Raw genomic sequence first — 25489 nt, forward strand, 5'->3', positions numbered from 1 at the left:
AAATAAGAAGTTGGTTCAATGAAAGGATTAACAAAATCAATAAACCAATGGCAAATCTACCAAATGAAATAAAGGAGAAGGTACAGATAACAAGAATAAGAAATTAAATGGGCAGCATTACAGCAGAACTAACTGTAATAAAAAGGATAATAACAGCATATTATGAAAAACCATACTCCATCCAATTTGGAAACCTAGAAGAAATGGAAACTTTTCTAGAAACACACTACCTTACAAAACTAACATGGATTAAAGCAGAAAACCTGAAAGAAAAAAACATCTAAATAAACCTATTAAAAATAAGAAATTAACAAAAAAATTTTAAAAACAACAACAAAAAATAAGAAATTGATTAAGTCGTTAAAAAAGTGTCAGTGGAAATAGTCTAGGCCAGATAACTTCACTGGCTAATTCTACCAAACATTCAGAGAAGAACTTACACTAATTCTATGACATAGGAAAAAATGGGAAATTTCTGAATTCATTTTATGAAGTGAGCATAACCCTGATACCAAAACTGGACTGAGATATCATTTTTTTAAAAGTACACACTAATATCCCTCCAGAACACAAATGCAAGAGTTATCCACAAAATCCCAGCCAAAAGAATGTAAAATATATTTTAAAAATACATCATGACCAGGTATGCAAGGATGGTTCAACATTAGAAAATCAATCAATGCAAGCCATTACAGAAATAAACTAGGGGCAAAGAACCACATGATCATATCCATTGACACAGATCATACTTATTTGACAAAGCAGAATACCCACTCCTGATTTAAAAACAAAACAAAACTTGCCAACAAAACAATAATAGTAAAGAAAGTCCTCAACATATACACAAAACCAACAGTCAACATGGAAAGAAATGGAAAATATTCGCCTAGCAAAAGGGAATGGACAGGATGCTTATCATCACCACTCCCATTCAATATTGTACTGGAAGTTTTAGCCAGAGCTATCAAGCAACAAAGGGAATGAAAAGCATCCAAAATTGGGAAAGAAGTAATTCTCTCTTTTTGCAGATGATTTAATCCTATACATAGAAAAGCTCAAAGACTTAGCAAGAAAATTGTTGGAATTAACTGAAAGATTTAGTAAAGTGGCAAGGTACAAAGTCAACATACAAAAATCAGTTGAATTACTCTACTAGTAGAGATGCAATCCTGTAATAGTTATGATCAACACGTAGATGCTTAGATAGATGTGTAGTAAGACTAAAAGATATGGGAGGGAGCACTGGAGTCTATCCACAAATATATATATAGGTTTGACAGAGGACAATTGTATATGTATACTTACCTTTGCTGCAAATATATCCATGAATGTAGTGGAGTATACAAGAGCCAACGTTATGAATACTTCTTAACTTTGAGGGAATGGATTTCTGAGCCTGGGCAATCCGGACCATAATATCAGAGGATACCAAGGTAAATTGACATAGCATAGTTCACAAAGACAGTTTTCTATATTTTACTTGTGCAAATAATGTCGAGTCTTAAAAGCTTTTGAACACGAACCATAAATTAAGTGGATTCCTGCCCCTCCCCCAAAAAGAATTTGTTCCAAAGGACGACATTGACTCTGCAGCCCCGGGAGATGAACATATCTGATCAGAGCACATGGGAGAAGATGAAGGGGCAGGAGGAGAGAGTGGAGCACAGCCTGGCCCACCAGGCCGTGATGATGATGTTCCTGAGTAGAGCAGCCAGTCCACAGAGAGAACAACATGGCTGGCCCCACTATGAGAAATGATGCCAACCAGTGACTAAGGGCGATACAGGGGACAGCACTGGAGACACAGTGTGGGAATTGCACCTGACCTGATCCCACCACACGGAGGCAAATCACTGGGGGAGTGCAGCGGAACAGCAAGGGAATGGAGTGGCAAGGTCCCCAGGGAATGCTTAAAGTGGACTTTGGGGCCAGGGCGTGGTGCCCCAACAGACTGGACTGGAAAACGCTCCTAAGGGCCAGCAAACGATCCCTGAACTAACTATAAGCTTTTCTCTTGTGAAAAAAAAGAAAGAAAAACTTAATTCAATCAATTTGCAAAAAAAAAGCTTTTGAACACAAATTCTAAGGTACAGTCTAAGGTACAAATATTGGTCTCTCCTCATCCAGAGGAAAGAAATGACTAAAATCAAAGGACACACAGAAACAATGAGTCCAATGGATTATTAGACCATGTAAACATCAGTCTCCACAAAAGACCAGAAGAACTAAATGGTACCCAGCTACTACTATCAACTGCTCTGGAAAAAAATCACATTAGAAACTCCTTGATACACTTTGAGAAACATTTGGAACCTAACTCAAAATCATAAAAGAAACGGGGCTTATTGTTTGGATAGACACTAATGGGACGCCCCCAGACTATGGCCCTTACTCTTTAAATCTGTAACTGAATTCACCTCTACATTAGATCAAAAGGGTAGCATTCAACCAAGGACAAAGTTCAGAGGGTTCGGAAAGAAGGAGGAATGGACACAAGAAACATGGAGGAAGTGGGATAAGTAATAATACATAGAGGGGACTGCAATAGATCAGCTAAATCAAAATGTATAGGAATGCAAAACTGATGATCTTTGTAAACCTTTACTTAATTCACAGTAAAAAGTTTATTTTTAAAAAATGAATATGCTAAGCACCTGTTAACATGATTGAAACTGGAGGACATCACGCTGAGTAAAATTAGTCCATCACAAATGGACAAATATTGTAGGAGACCATTATAAAAAGTCAAAAGATTTCACAATAAAAGAAACATTCGGTTGGTTAGCAGAGGCTGGAGGGGGAAGGAGGCATGAGAAGTAACAGGCTAGACAGATCGTAACGGGTAAAGGGGACAACAATTCACAAATGGGAAGTTGGTAAAAAAAGAACAATTATAGAGGAAGGGCAAAACACAAATGGAGGAAGGCTGGCAAGAGTTAAAGGCAACAGAAGTAAATACTCGTAGAAACAAAATTCTGCAATAAGGTGATCTAAGAGTAGATGATTAGACAGACATGAAGGCTGAACAGGTGTATGAAGGAGTAGGAGTATAACTTAAAAAACAAACAGAAACTCTCAAACTTCACTGCCATCAAGTTGATTCTAACTCATCACAACCTTCCGAGACTATAAATCTTTACTGGAGCAGAAAGCCTCTTTTTTTCTCCCACGGATTCAAACTGATGACTTTGAAGTTAGCAGCCCAATGCGTACACCACCAGGGCTTCTTGAGAGAGGAAGAGCATACCCACAAATATAGGTGTATATAGATTTGACAGAGGAGAGTTGTTTATGTGCATTTATCTTTGCTGCACATATATCCATGAATATGGTGGAACATACAGGAGGCAAAGTTATGAAAACATCTTAAGATACAATCACATTCCTTGGGGAATGAGTCTCTGGGTCTAGGGGGTCAGGACCATAGTCTTGGGGAGACCAAGGTCTATTGACTTAACATAGTTCACAAATGAAATATTCTACATATGACTGGGACCTTAAATGCTTGTAAACAGGCACCTAAATTACAATCATTGGTCTTTCCCTGTCTGGAAGAAAGAGTGATTAAAAAGAAAAAAAACATGGAATAATTAGTCCAATGGACTAATGCACCATGCAAACACCAGGCTCCACAACTCTGAGACAAGAAGAACTAGAGGGTGTGTGGCTACCACTATCAATCACTCTGAAAATGATCACATTAGAAAGGCATGGAGTTCTCTTACCTTCTATTCACCCCTCGGTAGCGGGCTTCATTCACGCTTCCCTAGCTTGGGGAGGGGGCGGAGGCTTGTGCCGGATTCCAGTGGGCTCAGCACACCTGTTATTTGCCTGAGCTCCCTGCCCTAGGTCCTGCTCTCAGCAGGAAGCCGCAGAGAGCAGCTGCTGCAGAACCGACCCAGCAGGTGGCTGCAGGCAGGGATGGTGAACAGTGAGCGGCCATGCATGGGCTCAGACTACTGAGGCAGCATGGAGTGTGGGGACGGGATGCCTCCAGTCACGAGGATCATGGGGCTTGGTTCCAGCAGCAGCAGCGGGGGGGGGGGGGGGGGGGAGGCGTTGTAGGGGGTGGAGAAGAACCTGGCGCTGCTCATCGCCAAATTCTGTCACTGCTCTAGGAGGCCAATGATGGTGTCTTAGGTCCCAAAGCAGCTGCAGACACTTTGGCTGTGAAGTGAAAAAGATTTTATGCTATCGCCAATATCTTGGAAGGAATTGACCCAGTTGAAACAAAAGTAAAAAAAAAAATAGCATCCACCGGAAAGATGTTATATTATAAGTAGCACAGCTGTAATACTAAAGAAGTCATAGGTAAATTAAGATATCATAAAGCGGCCATCTAACTAAGAAACAACAAAGCCCACAAGGAAGAAGCACACCAGCCTACCCCGACGCGAACGCTGAAGACAAAGTGGGTGCAAGGGCGAGTGAGGTGAAGAAAGCTGATGGTGCCTAGTTGTCAAAATATATAGAATCTGGGGTCCCATAGGCTGGAAGATAAACAAGAGGCTATCCAGCTGAAAAACAACAAAGCCTGCATGGAAAATGCACACCAGCCTGTGAGATGACAAGACATTGAAGGGATCAGGTATCAGGCATCAAAGACAAAAAAAAATCATAGCATTGTGAATGAGGGGGAGTGCAGAGTGGGGACCCAGGGCCCATCTGGGGGAAATTGGACATCCCCTTGCAGAAGGGTTGTGGGGAGGTGACGATCCAGTCAGAGTGTAGTGTAGCAATGATGAAACATACAATTTTCCTCTGGTTCTTGAATGCTTCCCCCCCCCCACTATCATAATCCCAATTCTACCTTACATAACCAGCTGGACCGGGAGATGTACACTGGCATGGATAGGAACTGGAAATACGGGAATCTAGGACAGATGAGCCCCTCAGGAACAGTGGTGAGAGTGGCGATATCGGGAAGGTGGAGGGAGGGTGAGGGAGAAACGGGAAACAGATGACAAGGGCTACATGTAAGCTCCTCCCTGGAAGATGGACAACAGAGAACTGGGTGAGGAAGATGTCGGATAGTGTAAGGTATGATAAAATAATAATTATTTATAAATTATCAAGGGTTTGGGGGAGGGGGAAGCGGGGAGGGAGGAGAAAATGAGGTGCTGATGCCAGGAGCTCAGGTGGAGAAAGGGTGTTTTGAGGATGATGGCAACATATGTACAAATGTGCTGGACACAAATGATGTATGTACGGATTGTAAAAATAGTTGTATGAGCCCCTAATAAAATGATTTTTCTAAAAGATATCTTAAAGCTGAAATTGAAGATCTAGAACTTGGTCAGCAGAAGTTATGGTTTACAGCAAAGCATAAAACATATGATGGACAACTCCATAAACAATTGAATTTCCTATGTAACTCATGAAGACATGTGTAATCATTTTAATGGTGATACATGGTTGACCATTCAAGCAACTTCTGTTACACAGCTACAGCTACCTATTGCAGAAATGGGCCAGAAGACAAAAGAAATATCCACATCCTGCTTATAAAGAGCCCATTTCCTCCAAGCTTGTGTTTTTTCTTGTTACCCCACCTGGTGACCTCAAACAACCTTTAGTCACCTAATCTGGTGTCAATTGAGGATTAAGTGGGTAGGGGTGGAGTCTAGCTTGTCAATCTGGAGATGGCCAATGAGACCTCTTTGAGGGCATGGCCTTCTCCTGAGAATTCTGGGAAATCCGGTACTTCCTTCTTGGAAGCAGGAGACCCTTCTCTCTCTGCTCACAATGGGAGACAGCAGCTGACAAGACACATGGACCCACCCTGATACAGAGACCCCTGACAGAGCTGAGATGTTTCCAGTGCCACTGAATCTGACTCACTGGCCTGTGGTCTTCTACATTCGGCATCATTGCATGTGTTTTGTGAGTCTGAAGAGGACTGAAATAGTTTATTGTGCCAAGTGGGATTAATTGAACGGCGGAGAGATAAATGTCTCAGTGAGCCTCACCTTTCTTGTCTCTCGCTCTTTGATTGTTGAACTGTGTGGCTGCCTTGCTTGTTCTGTGCCTCAATTTAGAGGCTACACTACCTGTGGGATGCCTAGCTGGTGGACTGTGTCGCTGAAAGTTGAGGTCCCTTTAAGTCCACATGCTTGGAATGTACAACTCTGGAGCTGGGAACCGACAGTTGTTGACCCGCCTTGCTGTTTGCTGCCTGGGTATATATAGCCCAGCTCTCTCTACAGAGGGGGGAACTGGCGGCCCTCAAGACTTAAAGGGGAGTGAGTTGCACTGAGCCATTTGTACTGTTTTATAATTTAACTATTCGTTTCTTGTATTATATATCTATCTGTATATGATTTAACGGTTCATTTCTTGTGTTATATATCTATCTTTATATATATATATATATAATTACTAGAAATCTGGTTTTGTCTCTCTAGAGAACCCTGTCTAACACATTTTGTGTTACCAGGAATGCTTCTAGAGAAATAAACCCATAAATATGGGCTTCTTAACTTGGCTCTCCAGCCTGGCTAGTCTTAACACTAGTGAGGCTACTTCAACACCCCCAAACATGGATAAATCTGCTACTCTTCCTAATCCATGGTGTCAAATAGCAAAGATAGTACCTAAAGTAGCACCAGTTATAGATGAGGTGCTGGTTAAAGGAGAGGTTCTGGGTGATCATATGTTTGATATTTTCCAGGAGTTTTGTAATGATGACAAGTATAGGGAAGCTGGTTGGCTGGTCCTTCTTACAATTGGATGCATGATTAAGGAGAGGGATGATCTCAGAGCCTCAAAAGTGCGCCTCAGGTGCAGACTAACGGATTTGAAAACTTCCATCTGTGCTACAAAGGAGACCCTTCTATCCTCTAGTAAAAGAGCTGACATTGCTGAGAACCAGGTCCAGAGTCTCATTATACTAGTGGCTGAATTACAAAGGCAGCTGAATTGCAGATCTAGAGTAGTGTCTGAAACCAAAGTAAGGGCATTAATTGGGAAAAGTTGGGATCCTGAAACATGGGATGGGAACATATGGGCTGATGATACAGAAGAGGAGGATATTGAAACACCTTAGAAACACCTGAGCAGATTAGCCAAACTATTCAAGTTGATATGCCAGGTGGGGCTGCATCAGTAGCATTGCCTGAGGGAGATGCCTTACAAGATGTTGCTGAGAGCACCCAGGAAACACCCTCACCACCCATTATTTCCACTAGACCTGTCACTAAAATTAAGTCTCAGAAAGCTCCTAAAGGTGAGGTTGAGATGATTATCCAAAAAGAAGTGTGCTATACTCATAAAGACCTGCTTGAATTTTCAAATACATACAAGCAGAAGCCTGGGGAATATCCCTGGGAATGGTTACTAAGGGTGTGGGATACTGGTGCATGAAATGTAATATTAGACCGGTCTGAGTTTCTGGATATGGGACCCCTAAGCACAGACTCTTCTTTCAATGTCTCTGCGAGAGAGGCTAAAAAAGGATCTAATTCTTTATTTGGTTGGTTCAATGGAGCATGGACTGCCAGATGGCCTAGATTAGACAACTTGAAGTACCTGACCTGCCTTGGTACACTGTAGAGGAAGGCATCCAAAAGCTTAGAGAAATTGGTGTGTTAGAAAGGATCTATCAGGATATTCCTATAGACCCAAAAAGGGGGTGTCCTGAGGACATACCCTTTACTACAACCATAGGAACAAGTTTGTGAAGTGGGCCCCAGCATCTCTTAAGACTCCTGTAATTGCTATTTTATGTGCACCAGGATTAACAGTGGGCACTGCCCTAAGCGAACTCTGACATTTGCCCACAATGGGGCTGATTGGTCCCTGTGATGGTAGAGGGCAGGTGTCAGCACTGAATCAACAGAGATAGGGTGGGTGTGGTTATAATAGACAACAAGGTTTCAATAGTAATCAAAGCAACCTGTCTTGTGTGGAAATATGGCATTGGCTGCTTAGCCACGGTGTTCCTAGGAATGAAATAGATGGGAAACCTACAAAATATTTACGTGATCTATGCTGGTGAAAGAATGGTAGATCAGATAAACAGCAAAATAGACAGTCACGATCGCTCAATCAATTCCCAGACCTGAGCCAGTTTACAGACCCACAACTCCTTGAATGAGAGGGAGGCCGGGTCCCTTTGAAGAAGGACCCTGCTACATCACTGAAGGTCTATACTGTTAGTCTTTCTTCTAGTCTTCCCCCAAAGGGATCTGCAGCTTTTCACATGAGTGACTGTTCATTGGGGGAAAGGAAATAAACTTTTCAAGGATTACTGGATACTAGCTTGGAACTGACACTAATTCCAGGAGACCCAAAATGTTTAGAAGGCCCACCAGTCAGAGTGGGGGCTTATGGAGGTCATGTTATCAATGGAGTTTTAGCTCAGGTACACTTCACTGTGGGTCCATATTAGTATCAGATATATGGGCTAATATTGGGTTTGTGGACTTCGTCTGGACTGGGTTGGGATGTTTTCTCAATGCTCAATTGATCTTTTATATAAATCTCTTTCTTATACACATATGTGTGTCCATGGATTTGTTTCTCTAGTCTACCCATACTAACACATTATGGTACATTTGGAGTGGGTACTAGAGAAACAAATCATAAAGATGAGAATAGATGTTTGTTTGAATTTTGCCTCATGATAGTGTTCCTTCTTTGGCTACCCAGAAGTCATGTATATCCTTGCAGTTTACTGAGTTGTTTTCTGCAAAGAATATAGGAAGTCAAAGTTTTGATTATTATGTTTGGTTGTAGTCTTTGGTTATTCCTGTTTGAAATGGTAAAAATGAATGTTGTTAATGTATATTTTGAGCTCAGGGATAGAAGTCACCATTTGAATTTCTCAGAGACCATGCTGTCTAGAGTAAATGGTTGACAGGTCAAAATGGCTGACAGAAAGCATGGATCTGTTTTGATGCTCTCAGAGGCCTAATCCCATATTTTTCTATCAATAGAACAGTTTAGATAAGGATTTAGATAAGCTAAATAAAAGTTGAACTTGACTGTTTAAGACTTGAATTTATGGCGTTTCATGATGCTCACTTTCCCAACACAATCACAGAAGACAAAACGGGTGAATAAGCAAATGTGGTGAAGAAAGCTGATGGTGGCTGGGTATCAAAAGATATAGCGTCATCCCCTTATGGAAGGGTTGCAGGAAGGAGATGAGCCAGTCCGGGTGTAGTGTAGCAAAGATCAAACATACAACTTTCCTCTAGTTCCTAAATGCTTCCTCCCCTCCCCCCTATCATGATCCCAATTCTACCTTACAAATCTGGCTAGACCAGAGGATTTACACTGGTACAGATAGGAACTGGAAACACAGGGAATCCAGGGCGTATGATCCTTTCAGGACCAGTGGTGAGAGTGGCAATACCGGGAGAGTGGGGTGGAAAGGGGATACCGATTACAAGGGTATACATATAACCTCCTCCCTGGGGGATGGACAACAGAAAAGTGGGTTAAGGGAGATGTTGGACAGTGTAAGGTATGACAAAATAATAATTTATAAATTATCAAGGGTTCATGAGGGAGGGGAGATCAGGGAGGGAGGGGGAAAATGAGGAGCTGATGCCAGAGGCTTAAATGGAAAGCAAATGCTTTGAGAATGATGAGGGCAATGAATGTACAAATGTGCTTTAAACAATTGATGTATGTATGGATTGTGATAGGAGTTGTATGAGTCCCTAATAAAACAATTTTTAAAAAAGAATTGAGTTTAGTATCTGATTCTACTTTGTTTATACTGATTTCTTCTGTTTATTATTGTAGATATAAGGATGTATAGAAATGTTTATTGGGAAGTATGAAAATAGTTTGTAAACCCATTTGTCATTAACCATTAAAATTGGATATTTAGATAGGTTTAGGATACACCAGCAGAGAAATCTCTGAAAACATAAGCCCCACCAAATGCTTTGGAGTACTTAGGACATTTGCATTCCAAGAGACTTGCCTGGGGACAAGATTGATCAAAGATTTTTAAAAAAGGAACTCTTTGGATTTGAAGTTTGAACTCTAGTGGTCTTTGTCAGAAGCTGGAAAAAATCTGGAACCATGAAGAAAACTCCTCCCTGGGACTGAATATTAAAGGGGGCCTGTGGGCAGGCTGAGATGCTTGCTAGGTGACCACCTGGATCTACTTGTTGAGTAAAAGTGGGAGAAATGCAGCAATAAAGAGATAGGTTGAGTTTGGCCACTGACACCCATGGAGAGCAAATGCTTTGAAAATGATTAGGGCAAAGAATGTACAGATGTGCTTTATGCAATTGATGTATGTATATGTATGGATTGTGATAAGAGTTGTATGAGTCCCTAATAAAATGTTTTTTAAAACCCCCAAAAAACAAAACAAACAAACAAAAAAGAGTTCCAGCTTCAGAAATGCTCAGGGGCAGTTCTACCCTGTCCCTGTGAGTCACTCTGAGTCTGCATTGACTCATGGCAGTGAGTGAGCTTGAGTGAGGAATACAAAAAAAAAAAAGAAGAAGAAGAAGAAGAAAGTGTCAAATTGACAAGGGGTGGTCTCTGGTAGTCACCTAATCTGGTTTCACTTTGAGGATTAAGGGGGTAGGGGTGGAATCTAGTCTGTCAATGTGGAGATAGCCAATGAGACCTCTGTGGTTATGGCCGTCTCCTGAGAATTCTGGGAAATCCGGTTCTTCCTCCTTGGAGGCAGGGGACACTCTCTCTCTGACACTCCCTGGGGAAAAAAGTGACCCATCAATATGCTGTATACAAGAGATACATCTTACATGCAAAATAAACAGATTAAAATTCAAAATATGGAAAAATATATCAAGCTAATAGCAATTTAAAAAGCAAGTACAGCAATACTGATTTCTGATATTAACGCAAAATTTAGCATAAAAGGCAAAAAAGCACTATATAATGATTAAAGGGTCAGTTGAACAAGGGGACATAACCATAATAAGTATGTGCTCAATGAAAGAGCTGGTGGGGATCAGAAGGGGGGTGTTGGTAAAAGGGAGCTGATGTCAAGGAGATCAGGAAGGAAAAGATTGTTTTGAAACTGATTGTGGTAGAAATTGTACAATACTGCTTGATGTGATTGAACTATGGAGTGCTATAATATCTGTATTAACTCTCAATAAAATGGTTCTGGAAAAATACATAAATCAAATTCCAAAAGAACTGGAGAGAGAAATAGAGAACTCTACAATAATAATAGGAACCTTTAATACACCACTTTTGATGAAAAACAGAATTAGTAGAAACTTAACAAAGACCCTAAAGAACTAAATAATATAATCAACCAATTTGACTTCATAGATCTATGCATGACATTTTACCCAACAACAGTATCATTCGTTTCCAACATACATGGGCCATTATGCAGATAAACTAACAAAGGGCAGATCAAGAAAAAATGTATATGGGAATTGAATAACACTGCTTAAAAACAACTGGGTGTCAACTATAGCCCAATCCCAGGGGGACGAATAAAGGAAAAGTGGTTGAGGGGCAACAGAGGACGATGTAAGATATGGAAATAATAATCTATAACTTATCAAGGGTTTGTGAGGGAGAGGGTGGGAGAGAGAGGGGGAAGAAATGGGGAGTTGATATCAGGGGTTCAAGTGGGAAGAGAATGCTTTGAAAATGAAGATGACAGCATATGTGAAAAGGTGCTTGACACACTGGATGTATGTATTGATTGTGATAAGAGGTGTAAGAGCCCCCAATAAAAGTATAAAGATAAATGAAGGGGGAAGTGCAGAGTGGAGACCCAAGGCCCAAGTGTCGGCCAATGGAGATCCCCTCACAGAGGGGTTTAGGAGAGGAGATGGGTTAATTAGGGTGCGAGGTAGTACCGATGCAGACACAGCTTTGCCCAGATCCTGGATGCTTCCTCCCCCCAACTACCATGATCTGAATTCTACCTTGCAGGGCTGGATAGGACAGAGGCTGTACACTGGTACATATGAGAGCTGGAGGTACAGGGAATCCAGGGTGGATGATACCTTCAGGACCAAGGGTGTGAGGGGCGATGCTGGGAGAGTGGAGGGTGAGTGGGTTGGAAAGGGGGAACTGATTACAAGGATCCACATGTGACCTCTTCCCTGGGAGAGGGACAGCAGAAAAGAGGGGAAGGGAGACTCCGGATAGGGCAAGATATGACAAAATAACGATGTATAAATTACCAAGGGCACATGAGAGAGGGGGGAAAGGGGAGGGAGGGGGAAAAAAAAGAGGACCTGATGCAAGGGGCTTAAGTGGAGAGCAAATGCCTTGAGAATGATTGGGGCAGGGAATGTATGGATGTGCTTTATACAATTGATGTATGTATATGTATGGATTGTGATAAGAGTTGTATGAGTCCCTAGTAAAATGTAAAAAAAGAAAAAAATGTTAAAAAAAGTATAAAGAAACAAAACAACAAAAAAAACCCAACTGGGTAGAAGAAGAACAATTTTTAAATGAATTTGAAAAAAAATCATTCAATCAAACAAGGATGAAGTACAGCATGCCAAAACCTTTGGGATACAGCAAAAAAAAAAATGCCCTCAGAGGGCAATTTATTGCAATTGTGTTAGGCTGGGTTGACGAGAGAAATTCAGAGACACTCATCTATGTGAAAGTCCTATGCATGGATTGTGATAAGAGCCGTAAGAGCCCCCAATAAAATTATTTAAAAAGAGAAAGACCTATATATCAAGAAGTAATTGTATATAAGGAAAACATCCTGGCCCAGTCCAGATCAAGTCCATAAATTTAAGACTAGTTCATAAGTCTAATACTAGTCCATAAATCCCTCTTCAGACTTGTGCAACCACAAGGAATAATGCAAAATGCAGGAAGCTCACAGGCTGGCGGATGAAAAGTCGTGTGGATCAAATGAAGTATCTCCAGGACTCCCGCAGGCCTCAGCATGATTCCTCAACAGGAAAGTGAAGGCAGAGAGGGAGAGAGGGTGGCACCTCTAAATGTTGTCATCAAGCTGTGAACTCATTGACAGGATAAACTCTCCTTTTCTTATAGGTGCCATGTTGGCACAAAAACCTGATCACAACAATAAAACAAAAAGGAAAAGACAACCAAAAATCAACACCTTATTCCAACATTTACAACAATTAGAAAAAGAGCAGCACAATAAGGCTATAACCAACAGAAGAAAGAAAATAATAAAGATTAGAGCAGAAATAAATGATACAGAAAACAAAAACAATAGAAATAATCAATGAGTTAAGCTGTTTCTTTGAAAAGATTAATAAAATTAAACTACTGGCAAATCTGACAAAGGAAAAGAAAGGGAAGATTCAAATGACATGAATAAGAAATGAGATGGGCATCCTTACAACAGAATCAACTGAAATAAAAAGGGTAACAGGATTGTATGAAGAACTGTATTCCAAGAAATTTGAAAACGTAAAAGAAATAAATGTCTAGAAACACACTTCCTACCTAAGGTAACATGGACTAATGTAGAAAACCTGAACAAATACATAGCAAAAGAAGAAACTAATCATGTCATTAAAAAATGCCCAGCAACCTCTTACTCAAGTACACCCTCAACACAAGAGCACTGGGTTCTAATAATCCAGCACTCTTAGATGCTCACCTTCTTGACATAATCGCTGAAGATAAAATCAGGTACATAAGCAACTGTGGTGAAGAAAGCTGATGGTGCCCGGCTATCAAAATATAGAGTGGCTGAGGTCTTAAAGGCTTGAAGATAAACAAGCCACCATCTAGCTGAGAAACAACAAAGTCCACATGGAAGAAGCACACCAGCCTGTGTGATCATGATGTGTCAATGGGATCAGGTATCAGGCATCAAAGACCCAGAGCAAAAAATCATAATGTGAATGGGGAGGGGGGTGCAGAGTGGAGGCTCAAAGCCAATCTGTAAGCAATTGGACATCCCCTTACAAGAGGGTCGTGGCGAGAAGACGGGTCAGTCAGGGTGTAGTGTAGCACAGATCAAACATACAAATTTCCTCTGGTTCTTTAATGCTTCCTCCCCTCCCCCCCATCATGATCCTAATTCTACCTTACAATTCTGGCTAGACCAGACCATGTACATGGGTACAGATAAGAGCTGGAAACACAGGGAATAGGACAGATAAACTCCTAGAGACCAAAATTGAGAGTAGCCATACCAGGAGAGTAAGGAAAAGTGGGAGGAGAAAGGGGGACCTGATCACAATGATTTACCTATAACAGACAAGGGGGTGGGGGGGAGACATCAGACAGTGCAAGACATGAAATAATAATAATAATTTGTAAATTATCAAGGGTTCATGAGGGAGGGAGGGAGGGCGGGAGAGAAAGGGGGAGAATGAGAAGCTGATACCAAGAGCTCAAGTAGAAAGAAAATGCGGGCTTAGCTAGGAACGCGCGTGCAGCTCCGGAGTGAAGGGAGTGCCGCCACCATCATGTCTCACCTGCCGATGAAGCTCCTGTGCAAGAAGATGGAGAAGCTGAATCAGAAATTTCAGGGAAACCTAAAGCTACAGGGGGCAGCAGGTGTGTGCATATCAGAAGGGCAGAATGGAGATGTGTCTCAACCAACCGTGGGAGATGAAAAAGATAGAAAATCCTTAAAACCATCTATGCAGATGGGCTTTTCAGGACCCCAAAATCAAAATGTGTCTAAAGAAACAGTGGAAAATGTAAAAATTAAAAATTCTCCTAAGAAACCTGTTATTTTATCCAATGGGGGAGCAACAACACAACCTCCTAATTCAAAATTGAAAAGGAAAAAAAAGAGAAAAAAATGGAGGATGCTGCCAGGCCTGATATAAAAAAGGCAAAAACTGAAGACACAGACAAGTCTAAAATCTGTGGCATCAAGACTCCGGCAGAAGCAGAAACAAGAATGGAACAGCCAGATGGTGACGAAGAGGATAATGAATTGCCCAACCTGCCCCTGGGACTGACGGGTGCTTTTGAAGATATTTAATTTACTTCACTGGCTAGTCTTGTCAGTGAAAACACTCTGAAGTCCATTAAAGAAATGGGCTTTACAAATATGACTGAAATTCAGCATAAAAGTATCAGACCACTTCTGGAAGGCAGGGATCTCCTGGCAGCTGCAAAAACAGGCAGTGGTAAAACACTCGCGTTTCTCATCCCTGCAGTTGAACTCGTTGTTAAGTTAAAATTCATGCCCAGGAATGGAACAGGAGTTCTTATCCTCTCCCAAACTCAGGAACTGGCCATGCAGACATTTGGTGGGCTGAAGGAGCTAATGACACACCACGTTCACACGTACGGGCTGATCATGGGGGGCAGTAACAGATCTTCTGAAGCACAGAAACTTGCTAACGGATCAACATCATTGGAGCCACACCAGGCCGCCTCCTGGACCATATGCAGAATACTCCAGGGTTTATGGATAAAAACCTACAGTGCCTGGTCATTGATGAAGCTGATCATATTTTGGATGTTGGATTTGAAGAGGAATTAAAGCAAATTATTAAACTTCTGCCAGTACGCAGACAGCCCATGCTTTTTTCTGTGACTCAAACTCAAAAAGTTGAAGACCTGGCGGGGATTTCTCTGAAAAAGGATCCTTTGTATGCTGGTGTCGATGATGACAAAGCCAATGCAACTGTGGATGGTCTTGAGCAGGGATACATTGTCTGTCCCTCTGAAATAAAGATTCCATCTGCTCTTTACATTCTTTAAAAGAACCAAAAGAAGAAACTAATGGTGTTCTTTTCATCCTGCATGTTTGTCAAATACCACTATGAGTTGTTGAACTACATTGATTTGTCTGTCTTGGCCATTCATGGAAAACAAGCAAAATAAGCAAACAAACATGTTTTTTTTTCCAGTTCTGCAATGCAGATTCAGGCACCTTATTGTGCACAGATGTGGCTGCTCGGGGACTGGGCATTCCGGAAGTCGACTGAATTGTTCAGTATGACCCTCCAGATGACGCAAAGGAGTACATTCATTGTGTGGGCCGAACAGCCAGGGGCTTAAATGGAAGAGGGCATGCCTGGCTCATTTTGTGTCCAGAAGAATTGAGTTTCCTTCATTACTTGAAGCAATCCAAGGTTCCACTAAGTGAATTTGAGTTTTCCTGGTCCAAAATTTCTGATGTTCAGTCTCAGCTTGAAAAACTTATTGAAAAGAACTACTTTCAAGCCCACACGGAAGCAGCACACCAACATAGGCGATCGTGAAGGGCAGAGGAGACCAGGTCTCCAACAACAAAGGTGGGGTGGTGGTGAGAATCACATCACCGTGAAAGAGGGAGAGTGCGTGATGGGGACCCAATGCCCATCTGGAGACAGCTGGACACCCCTTCCAAAGGGGTAGTGTGGAGGAGATGGGCCACTCAGGGTTCAGTGTAGCAACAATGAAACTAAAAACCTTCCCCTAGTTCCTGAACGCTTCCTCCCCTCCCAATCATCATGACCCCAATTCTACCTTGCCTTGCGGACCTGGTTATACCAGAGGATGTACAGCGGTGCAGTGTGGATCTGGAGGCACAGGGATTCTAGGACAGATGAACCCCTCAACACCAGCGGTGGGAGTGGCGATACCAGGAGGGAAGGGGGTGTAGAAAGGGAGAACCGACCTCGGAGATCTATGTGTAACCTCCTCTCTGGGAGATGGGCAATGGGGAGGCGGGGGAGGGGAGACGCCGGGAAGTGTAAGATAAGATATAATAATTATTTATAAACTATCAAGGGAACAGGGGTGGGATTGGGGAGGGAGGGGGACGGGGGGAAAAAAGGGAAACCGAGCTGATTCCAGGAACCCAAGTGGAAGGTGAATTATGAGAATGACGAGTGTAACGAATGTATAAGGGTGCTTTGCTCAATTGATGTATGTACAGACTGTGATAAGAGCCTTATGAGCCCCAATAAAAAGATTAAAAAAATAAAAACAAAACAAAAGAAAAAAAAGAACTACTTTCTTTATAAGTCAGCCCTGGAAACATACAAGTCATATATTCGAGCATATGATTCTCACTCTCTGAAACAAATCTTTAATGTTAATCATTTAAGTTTGCCTCAAGTGGCTCTGTCGTTTGGTTTTTAAGGTGCCTCCTTTTGTTGATCTGAATGTGAACAGCAATGAAGGCAAACATAAAAAGCAAGGAGGAGATGGTGGATTCGGCTACAAGAAAACCAAAAAATTCAAAAGTGCAAGATCTTTAAGAATATTGGCAAGAAATCATCTGACAGCAGGCAGTTCTCACACTGAAGACATGCCTTCCTTCTCTTGAATAACTGCCCCAAATGAATGTTCTTGACCTTGATCTAACCAGGAACTGCTGTAGCTGTAAGGATTTGGACTGATTTATCAGAAGTTTAAATTGCAAGGCCAGTGGACTGACTTCCAGCAAATCCTTTTTTGGGGGGGGGAGGGGTGGGGCATATATTGGAGGGGTTAGGGCTCACCATGGTCAAAAAAGGGAATATTTTTTATCTTCAACCAATGATAAAATAATTTCTTTTAAATAAAAAAAAGAAAATGCTTTTAAAACGATGATGGCAACATGTGTACAAATGTGCTTGAGACAATGGATGTATATATGGATTGTAATGAGTTGTATGAACCCCCAATAAAGTGATATTTTTAAAATGCCCAACAAAAGACATCCAGGGCCAGATATCTTTACTGGTGAATTCTACCAAACATTCAGAGAAGAGCTGGTGCCAATTATGCTCAAATTATTCCAGAGAGTAGAAAAGGATGATAAACTCCTGTATTAATTTTATGATGCAAGAATAGCCCTGATACTCAAACCAGGTAGTTTTTCTTGTTGTTAAATCATGGAGGTATGCACCCAATGATATCAAGTTGGTTGCAACTCAGCAATCTTATGTACAAGAGAACAAAAGAATTCCTGGTCGTCTGTCATCCTCACACTCCTTACAATGTTTGAGCTCTCTATTGCAGTCAAAATCTAATGATCAGAATTTGAAATGTAAGAATGGGTACAAATGTGCATCGTTGGCCATGGACATCTTCAAGAATTCCTAGCATAGATGAATGAGTGCTTCCAGAACTTTATTAGCTTATGGAAACATTTCATTTGGCATTCCATCAGTTCCTAGAGCCTTATTTTTGCCTAATATTTTCAGTGAAACTTGGACTTCTTCATTACCATTGGTTCTTGCTCATATGTTACCTACATCTTCTTTTATAAAAACTATTTTGTTAGACATAATCCAGATATACCATTCAATAGTTCAATCATATCAAAAAGTGTTATATATAATCACTACCACAATCAGTTTCAAAACATTTTCTTCCTTCTTGTATTGCTTGATATTAGTTCCCGTTATCCTCCCACTTCTTCTGCTGTAACTCCCAGGAACTCTTTTTTAAAAAATCGTTTTATTAGGGGCTCATACAACTCTTATAACAATCCATAAATACACCAATTGTGTAAAGCACACTTGTGCATTCATTGCCCTCATCATTTTCAAAACATTTGTTGTCCACTTAAGCCCTTGGCATCAGGTCCTCATTTTCCCTTTTCTTCCCGCTCCCCCCTCCCTCATGAGCCCTTGATAATTTATAAATTATTATTTGTCATATCTTTCCCAGTCTGACGTCTCCCTTCACCCACTATTCTGTTGTCCATCCCCCAGGGAAGAGGTCACATGTAGATCCTTGTAATTGGTTCCCTCTTTCCAACCTACTCTCCCTCTACCCTCCCAGTATCACCACTCACACCGCTGGTCCTGAAGGTATCATCCACCCTGGATTCCCTGTGTTTCCAGTTCCTATCTGTACTAGTGTCCATCCTCTGGTCTAGCCAGACTTGCAAGATAGAATTCGGATCATGATAGTGCGGGATGAGGGGGGGAGGGAGCATTTAGGAACTAGAGGAAAGTAGTATTTTTCATTGGTGCTACATCTCACCTTGACTGGCTTGTCTCCTCCCCTAGACCCCTCTGCAAGGGGATCTCCAGTGGCCGGCAAATGGGCTTTGGGTCTCCACTCTGCACTCCCCTCCCCCTTCTCATTCACTATGGTAAGATTTTTTTGTTCGGATGATGCCTGATACCTGATCCCTTCGACACCTCATGATCACACAGGCTGGTGTGCTTCTTCCATGTGGGCTTTGTTGCTTCTGAGCTAGATGGCCGCTTGTTTACCTTCAAACCTTTAAGACCACAGACACTATACCTTTTGATAGCCAGGCACCATCAGCTTTCTTCACCACATTTGCTTGTGCACCCATTTGTCCTCAGCGATCATATCATGGAGGTGTGCACCCAATGATATGGTTTTTTGTTCTTTGATGTCCCAGGAGTTCTTAATCTAGTTATTGCTTCTCTAGATTCACCCATCATCAATTTCATATATAAAAAACAACAACATAGAAAACACATATCACTATTTGAAATTTATGTGAACATCTAACAGAATTAACTTTAAATTTACTAAATAAAAAATAAATGTTTATATGCCAGATGACCATTTGTAAAATACTGTACTAAAAGCAACAATTATCCTAATTATAAGCAATAGCTAAATAGAATATCCACTACTTATCTATCTATAAGTTTGTTGTACTATGGTGGATTGTTTGTTGCTATGATGCTCAAAGCTATATCACTGATATTTTAAATACCAGCAGTCATCCACAGTGAACAGATTTCAGAAGAGCATCCAGACTAAGCCACAAAGAAGGAATAGGCTGTCCACTTCTGAGGAATTAGCAACGGAAAACTTTATGTACAGAATCAAAACATTATCAGATACTGAAAACTTCATGAAAAGAAGCAGAACATTGTCAGAGATACTGCCTAAAAATGCCTCAGGCCGGGGCACTCAAAATATGACTGAGGAAGAGCTGCCTTCTCAATGTAGAGTCAACCCTAATGATATGGATGGAGTAAAGCCTATGGGAGTAAAGAACCTTCATTTGCAGATGGGGCATGACTCAACAAGAGAATAAACGGTGACTCAAAATGAGAAGAAACAGCTGCAAACATCAACTAATAATTAGAACTTGGAATATAGGAAGCATGAATCTAGGAAAATTGGAAGTTGTCAAAAATGAAATGGAATATATAAAATTAACATTAGTTAGCTGAAATGGATTGGTAGTGATCATTTTGAATCAGAAAATTATATGGTTTTCTATGCTGGGAATGAAACAATCAAAAAGGAATGGCGTTACATTCATCACCAAAAAGGATATTTAAAGATCTGTCTAGAAGTACAATGCTATCTGTGATAGGATTATATCTACCCACATTCAAGGAAATCCAATCAATATAACTATTATTCAAATTTATGAACCAACCAGCAAATCTAGTGTTGAAAAATTTGAAGAATTCTACTACTGTCTTCAGTCTGAAATTGGTCAAACATGCAATCAAGATATATTGATAATTATTGGCAGTTGAAATACAAAAGTTGGAAACAAAGTGTTAATCTGGAAACTATAGCCTTGGTGATTGAAGTGAAACCAGAGATCGTATGATAGAATTTTACAAGGTTAACCATTTCCTTATCATAAATATTTTTCCCCCCAAAAGTGAAGGAGAATACATGTAGATTAAGCTCTTGGTGAATCCTCTCTGACCATGACCAGTGATATGAATTGCCTTGTTAATATGCAGAATGCATTGGAAAGAGGATTGTTGCATATACAGTTACATTAAAATTTGGACACTATCATTTGATATCCCTTAGGATCCATTTAAATTTGTTTTACTTTTTAATATTTTCTGCTTCCTTTTAGATTGAGGTTTGTATTTGTTATTCTTAGTTTAGTTTGTTTTTTGAAATGTTTTTCTGTATAGGAAATCCAGAATATGTAAAGCTATAGAGATAGTAACTGGATTAATGGTTCCTTGGGAGAATGGCAGGAGAGGTTGAATGAAATGGGAGTTAATAACAATGAGGACAAGAATGAAGAAAATCTTCTAAAACTGATTGTGGTGATGATTGTACAACTCTCCTTCATGTGATTGAATTACTGAATTGTATAATATGTGAATTATATGGCAATAAAACTGTTGAAAAAAACTTATTTCAACAACAGTAAAGGTAACTGTATATGTGGACTTCTCCAGATGGAATACACAGACATCAAATGGACTACATCCATGGGAAAAGACAATTGAGAAGTTTAATATCAGCAGCTACAACCAGGTGAGGGTCTGACTATAGAACATCATTTGCTGATATTTAAGTTCACATTGAAGCTGAAGAAAGTTAAAACAAGTCTACAGGAGTTAAATTATTACCTCCAATGTATCCCACCCGAATTCTGAGAACATCTGAAGAACAAATTTGACGCATTCAAACACTAATGACAGAAGATCTGATGAGCTGTGGGTTGATATAAAGAATATCATTCTTGAAGAAAGCAAACAGTCATTAAAAAGACAAAAAAGGAAGAAAAGATCAGCATGAGTGTCAGAAGAGACTCTGAAACTTCCTTTTATTGTTAGAGTAGCTAAGGCACATAGAAGAGCTGAATAAGATATTTCAAAGGGCAGCTCGAGAAGACAAAGTCAAATATTAAAATGAAATGTACATAGACTTAAGAGTTAGAAAACCAAAAGGGAAGAATATGTTTGGCATATATTAAACTGAAAGAACTCAAGAAAAAATTCAAGTATTGAGTTGCAATATTAAAAACTATGGGAAAAATATTGAATGGTGCAGGAAGCATCCAAAGAAGATGGAAAGAATACACAGTTACTGTACCAAAAAGAATTAGTCTACATTCCACCATTTCAAGAGGTAGTATATGATCAAGAACCAGTGGTACTGAAGGAATAAGTCTATGCTACACTGAAAGCATTAGCAAAAAGAAGACTCTGAATTGATGAAATAGCATTTGAAACACTTTAACAAGCTGATGAAGTACTGGAAGCATTCATTTGTCTATGCCAGGAATTTTGGAAGACAGCTATTTGGACAACTGACTGGAAGATATCCATATGTGTACTCACTCCACAGAATGGTGACCCAACACAATGTACAAATTATAAAACAATACCATTAATATCACATGCAAGTAAAATTTTCATGACGAGCATCAAAAAAGATTGCAGCAATACCTTCACAGGGAGCTGCCAAAGATTTGGCTGTAGTCAGAAGAGGATGTGGAGCAAGAGATATATATCATTGCTGATGTCAGATGTATCTTCACTGAAAGCAGAGAATACCAAAAAGATATTGAGTTATTTTTTATTGACTGTGCTAAGGCATTTGACTGTGTGGACCACAACAAACTACGGATAACTGTTAGGTAGCAGGATAGGAGCAGAGGGTTGTCCCTCTCCATGCCTGGAGGATCCCTACAGGAAGTTGCTGTGGAGAAGCAGGCAAGCTTCAGCCAGTCATAAAGACTACTGGGCATGCGCCAATTCAAGCCTGAGCCAGGTAGGGGGTACACCTGGGAGGCCCAACAAAAATTTCCATAGAACGCAAAAGTAGTATCGTAATATATATTTTAAAATGTCAACATAAGTACAATTTACAAATATAATACATTAAAAATTATGTATAGAATTTTATTCTTTGGCATACTTCTCATTTGAGTGAATTTTTTTAGTAGATTGCTGTCGTTGTTTACAAGGTCATGATATTTTTCGCAAGAATTTGTTAAATTATATTTCACACATAAAATGGCTTTCAAAGTCTCAACACTTAATTGTGATTTCTCTGATGTCCACACTTTATTTACCATAGGAAAAATACGTTCAGTCGCAGCACTAATTCTTGGTAAGAACAGCGCATATTCCACAATTTTTAGTGCGTTCTTGTATGGACCATGGTTTGTTTCAAAATGATGAAATATTTCTAACCATTTGTTCCTCTATTGTTATTTTTGCTGATGCCCAATATTTAACCTTTTCCTTACCAATATATTTTTAAAATAATGATACCTGCTTAAAAAGATCATTTTCGGAAATATTATTATATGGGAAATTTTGAGTAATATGATTGAATGATTTTTGCACATCATTCCAATTAAGTTCTTGTTTTAATGTAACCCAATGAAAATGGTCAATATCATTGTAATGTACCATTCACTCTTCTAAATAGTCTATGCAGTTACTATAGAACTTTTTAACGTGATTCATGATATCTGCACGATTTATTGCACCTTGTTCTTCTAACTGGCTTACACTATTACAGATAGTTAATGGAAGAAAATTAATTTCTAACCGCTCTTGACACTGAAATTTTAAATTATTAACTTCATTTGCTACTTCAATTACCGAAATTGTGTCACCTTCAATAATTTTATAGCATTTTGAAAAAGTGCTGCTTGATTGTGTACAAACTCTAGCCAAATTTTTGAAGATTCTTTTTCAAAAAACTCTTCTCAAATTCTAGGACATTTATCCTGTGATAGAAAGTAGGATTTCAAAGGATCATATATTTTCAAAATTTTTTCGACAGCTGGCAAAAGAGCTAACCAACGCATTTTACTGTATCCAAGTATTTTCTTATATTCGACTTCTGCAGTTTCACAAAATTCTTTAAGCATTTCAACGTGCACAGTGTATATATAAAAATAAGAATATATTTTAATAAGAATATATGGATATAAAATTATTTTGTCTAGTTTTTTGTTTAATTCTGAAAATGCCTATGGGGAAAGCACATTACACACACTTGCCTTGGATTTTGTTCTAGCACAGGCAAATTTTTTGTTGGTTAACTTTGGTTAATCCATAGATCTGAAGGAATGATTGTGATTAATAGCATGAAAAGACATGTCCTTCTGCTAATGCTAATTTCTTTTCTTCATCCCCATTTTCCAAAAAAAAATTCCTGTATTTTGGAGGAAGATGCAGCAGTATTTAAATATCTTTTATGTTTCTGTGTCTCTAAGTGCTTTGAAATATTCTTCCCACCATGTGAAATAGAAAATTCACCATTACATTTCTCACATTTTATCATGTAATCGCTTTTGGTATTTTTAATAAAAGGAAATTCACTTAGATCATCGTTGAATTTGCATTCTCTTTTTTTACTCATTATGTTAAAAATTAAAAAATATAATTTAAAATTATATTATAAATTATTATGTACATATTGCATAAAAACACAGCAAGTAGGTACATAATTACGTGAATATATTTTATTGTAAGTTTATAAATTAAATTAATTTTATTGTTATAAAGTAACTATATATTTTAAAATTATTTTAATTTTAATCCTATATTTCTTTCTAAGTAATAGCAATACTAACTTGTATTATTTTTTCTCTGAATTTGCAGTAACGTAAGTCATAAGTGTTACTTTCAAGGTCGGCACTAGACTTTTTGCCACCACTATAAAATATAAATAATACGGGTACTGTCTGCTAAATCCAAGAAAATTAATGTATTTATAAAATAAATAAATTACTTACCTAAATTATCTGAATAGCTGATTTGTTTACATCACTTGTTTAACTAGCACTAGCACCCAGTATGATGTGTATCGTCTGAGAGACAGTTACAAAATGTTTTCGTTGTTGCCAATGCCCCCAAATGCCATTGTTCATTAAGTCCAAACAACGGTGGTCTAATTCTAACAACTGATCAACAGTGTGAACTTAAATAAGCAGTTTTCGATAATCAGTTCTCAATAATTATTTGTTGTTATTAAGTTCAACATTATAAAATTAACAAAAATCATCAAGGAACCAAAAATCATATCATTGAAAATGTGGGTGAGTGCAGAGTGGAGACTCAAAGCCCATTGGCAGCCAACCGGACACCCCTTACTGAAGGGTTGTGGGGAGGAGATGAACCAGTCAGGGTGCAGGGAAGCAACAATTAAACATATAACTTTCCTCTAGTTCTAAAATGCTCCCCCCCCCACTATCATGATCCCAATTCTACCTTACAAATCTGGCTAGACCAGAGGATGTACATAGGTACAGATAGCAACTGGAAACAGGGAATTCAGGACAGATGACTCCTTCAGGACCAGTGGTGAGAGTGGCGATGCCTAGAGGGTGGAGAGAATGTGGGGTAGAAAGGGGGAACTGATTACAAGAATCTACGTATAGCCTCCTCCCTGGGGGAGGGACAGCAGAGAAGAAGGCAGGGGGAGATATTGGACAGTATAATATATGACAAAATAATAATAATTTATGAATGATGAAGGGTTCATGAGGTAGGGGGCAGTGGAGAGGGAGGGGGAAAATGAGCAGCATCTATTAAGGGCTCAAATAGAAGGCAAATGTTTTGAGAATGATGATGGCAACAAATGTACATATGTTCTTGACACAATGGATGGATGTATGGATTGTGATAAGAATTGTATGAGCCCCCAATAAAATGATTAAATAAATAAATAAATAAAATTAACAAAAATAATATGAAACTCATATCCAGGCGAAATAGCCACACGGCAGCCGAAAACCCTATATTCCCTTCCCGTTCTCCTGCCGTTCCTTCGCTTGTCGTGCATTCCTTCAAAAAATCGGGACTTTAAAAAAAACGCTGTGGGATGTGGGACAAATTGTTAAAAATTGGGACTGTTCCAATTTTTGTTAAAATTGTTTTAAAATTTTTTGTTAAAAATTGTTAAAAGCGGG

At 39.6% G+C, this 25489-nt stretch overlaps 1 pseudogene; it reads left to right on the forward strand.

The window, feature by feature from the left end:
- The first annotated feature begins 14381 nt into the window (after positions 1 to 14381).
- On the forward strand, positions 14382 to 17169 carry LOC142434844 (ATP-dependent RNA helicase DDX18-like; annotated as a pseudogene).
- Positions 17170 to 25489: the final 8320 nt, after the last annotated feature.

The sequence above is a fragment of the Tenrec ecaudatus genome, chromosome X (assembly GCF_050624435.1).
Source record: "Tenrec ecaudatus isolate mTenEca1 chromosome X, mTenEca1.hap1, whole genome shotgun sequence".
In the NCBI taxonomy this organism is placed as follows: domain Eukaryota; kingdom Metazoa; phylum Chordata; class Mammalia; order Afrosoricida; family Tenrecidae; genus Tenrec; species Tenrec ecaudatus.